This window comes from Ursus maritimus, unplaced genomic scaffold (assembly GCF_017311325.1).
Source record: "Ursus maritimus isolate PB19 unplaced genomic scaffold, ASM1731132v1 scaffold_1, whole genome shotgun sequence".
Classification (NCBI taxonomy): domain Eukaryota; kingdom Metazoa; phylum Chordata; class Mammalia; order Carnivora; family Ursidae; genus Ursus; species Ursus maritimus.
Genome location: NW_024423343.1, coordinates 103917035 through 103920544, shown reverse-complemented (window position 1 = coordinate 103920544; position 3510 = coordinate 103917035). Strand labels below are relative to the sequence as shown.

At 43.0% G+C, this 3510-nt stretch overlaps 1 pseudogene; it reads right to left on the bottom strand.

Moving 5' to 3' along the window:
- Positions 1-546: 546 nt before the first annotated feature.
- LOC121104295 lies at positions 547-1231 on the bottom strand (annotated as a pseudogene).
- Positions 1232-3510: the final 2279 nt, after the last annotated feature.

Sequence of the window (3510 nt, the reverse complement as noted above, 5' to 3'; positions counted from 1 at the left end):
GGGAGATGTGCAGTTGCGGGGGCGGGGGGTTGCAGTGTGCATGGGTACATGTAAAAACAGAACCACTTATGGCAATTAACACGGGGTGTTTGACCCTAGAGATCAGAAGATGACTCAAGCAGGGGAACAGGGCTGAAACTTATAGGAATAGCAGCTGTGAAAAGTGCACCCTTTCCTGAAAGTCCTGCAGCCCTCCACACTGGCCCCAGGTCATCTATGGAAAATACGCTTCTAGCCTAGGGCTGCACTGCCACCTGGAGTCCTGCTGGTCCAGCTGCCTTTGCCACTACACTGAGTCTCAGGAACTGGAAACAAAACTGGAGGGCATCTTTCTAGGTACAACTTCAAATATCCCCACTTCTGAAGCAGAAGCTCAGCCATGAGTGGATCCTTAGGAAAGGAACAAAACTGAGCTGGATGGGATATAAGTTACAAGGGGCAAAGCCTCAGTGGCCCTGCGTAAAGGGAGAGATTGAGCTACTCCTGTGGCTACAGTGCTGGTGTCGGGACAAGGTCTCGGGTGCATATGAGATCTGCATGGCAGGGTCACAACCTGATCCTTTTCCATGGGGGGAACTGGCGCCACAGGGGAGGTGGTGGCAGCATTCTCCTGGGAAGGCTGAATTGCCTTGGGGGTGGACTAGGCCAGGGAACTAGACACAGTGGTGGCAGTAATCTCTTGGCCATGGACTTGTCTTGCATCCAGGAGCTTCTGTGCCTCGCTGGCTTCATCTGGATTCTCAAACTCCCTGTATTTATAGCTGTTGCATAGATGGGGGTGCATCTTTTTCTACAACAATGCCAATCATTTTCCTATAGGTAGAGAATACCCCCATGATGTGATCCTTCATCACACTCCTGGTGAGTCTCCCAATGGGCACTTTGGTGTGGTTAGAGGAAAGGTTCCACCTTTTCCTTCCTTTTGGTAATGTAAAATGCTTCTGTGTCACCTCTACACCAAGAGAAATACTGGGAGAACTGGAAGAGTTTCAGGATGTGTTGGACTCACCCAGCGCCCAGGGAGGAAGAGCTAGAGCCACTGCTGGAGCCAGAGCTGCAGGCAGGCTGGAGGAGACCTGGTACAGCTGCCACAGGAAGAGCTGTGCCTCTTTCTTTTATCCTTCCTGTGACCATTCTTGCTAGACTCCTTGGTTCTCTGTTTATCTTTAGAGAAATCCTTGGACTTCTCATCAGAGTGGCCTTTCCATTCGGTAGAAGAAGGTGGCTTCATGATGGACTTTTTTCATCATCATTATCATCATCATCATCATTATTATTACTATTATTATTACTTTTACCAAGCTCTTCTTTTTCACCCCTCATAAATCCCTTATCCCTTTCTGGGGTGCTCAAAAGCAGTAACAAGTCTGACCTTACCTTTCTGAATTCTCACTTCTAACTCCAGTCTGATAAATGATCCCTAATTGATTACTATTCATGCCAAACGGCAGCAACTCCCCAGTCCAGGCGCTGGGCTGGAAGTGTTTCTAGGGCAGGGCTGGCACTGCAGATGTGGGTCTCCAGCCTGGAGAGGCCCCAGGGCAGAGGCTAAGCTCCTGGCTGCTGCAAGTCTCAGCACCTGGTGGGGCTGCAGCAGAGCAGACAAAGCCAAGGTGCCCCGCCTCTTGACAAGGCTGTTACCAATTCATCCCTGTTTTCTTTTTGCTCCTTCCATCCTTTGGTTACTTGAATAGTTTTAGTATTCCTTTCCATTTAATATTTCATTTTATTTTCCATACTTGTTTGTATAGGTTTTATTTTAAAGTGCTCGTTCAAATGTTTACAAGAAACAGTCTTAATTATAAGGGGCAACCTTAATTATAGTCTATTTAAAATGAATACTGTATACCTGTATTAGTTATTTACTTTGGCATAACATATTTCTCCAAAACTTAGCATTTTAAAATAATACATTTTTATTATTTTACAGTTTTTGTGGGTAAGGGAACTGGGCATATCTTGGATTGTTCCATTGCTTCACAGTCTCCCATGAAGATTTATGAAGATGTCATTGGGCGCCAGAGTCATCTCCGTGACGTAGGGAAGCTGAAGGGGGTCCATTTTTAGAAAGGCTCCCTGCCTGTTCTTTTTCCACTAGGTCCCATTTACTCATATTCTATATTTTGCCTCCGAATAAGCCAAAGAAGCTATATTCCCTTCAAGGGGGAAGCAAGAAAGTGAATCATTCTCTGAGTTTTGTCCTAGGACCTAAACACCAGATAACATCTAAGAAGAGCCAGCTCCCAGACACATTCCTGGATGTTAGCTTTGAGCAAACCTCTAATGACACTGGCATCACTACCTTCAGTGATTTATGGAATAACACCTACTATTCACCTGTCACCTGCCTTTTATTGAATTCTACCCTGGATTCCTAAAGGAACGTGCACTCTAGACCCCTTTCCAATATAAACCTGTAAACCCAAGCAATGACGAGAGTCATTTTCCTTTCCGTTCTGAGTTTTCCAGACACTCCTTCTGCTATTCTCTACCTGTCACTTATGCTATTTAATAAACTCTGCTTTCACATTCTTCAGCTTGTGTTTGATTTCTGTCCTGTGTGAAGCCAAGGACCCTCTTAGCTGGTCCTGCAGGAACCCCCTCTGTGTCCTGGGATCCTTCCTGCTTGTATCATCGAGGCCAAATGGGGGAAGGATCCACTTGCAAACTTGCTCATATGGTTGTGGGTTGGTTTCAGATCCTTGCAGGGTCTTGAACCTCCTTCCTCATTCATCTTGGCCAAAAATCTCTTTCTAATTCCTTTAGCTTTTGCCAAGTAAACGTCTCAAATGTGATAGTTTGTTCTTTCAAGGGGGCAAGTCAAGAAGACGCAGTAGAGAAAAGAGAAGAAGAAACAGAGAAAGAGAGATAGAGAAGGAGAGAGAAAGATGAAGTTACTATCATTTATGACATAATCTTGAAAATGATTAGATTTTGCAATATCTTATTCATTAGAAATAGGTCACTAGGTCCAGTTCACATTCAGGGAGTGAGATTATACAAGTGAATGAGTACTAGGAGATGGGGATTATTGGGAGCCATTTTATAATTCTACCAACAACTGCCTCTGTCTTTAAATATAAGAATGTGACAACAGCACGATTTCCTTTATTATTTTTCCAAACCTTGCTCTATTTTAGTCATGTGTTTTAATTATAGTTACATGAATTTCTCAGTGTGGTATAAAAATTGAGTATTATGTATATATGTGTATATATACACATATATACACACACACACACACACACACATTTTGTTGTAGTTTGTTCTGATAGGAAATAAATAATTGGTAGATTATTTTGACCACAAAGGTTTTATTATTTTCTTTGTTAGGTCTGGACAATTTCAGCTTTTCCTTTATTCCTAGAGCATAATACCTCCTGTAGGTTATGCCTTTTTACATTTCTTTTTTTTTAAGATTTATATTTGTTTGTTTGTTTGTTTGTTTGTTTGTTTTTAGGGACAGAACAAGAGAGAGAAAGTATGTGAATGAGAGGAGGGGTAGAGGGA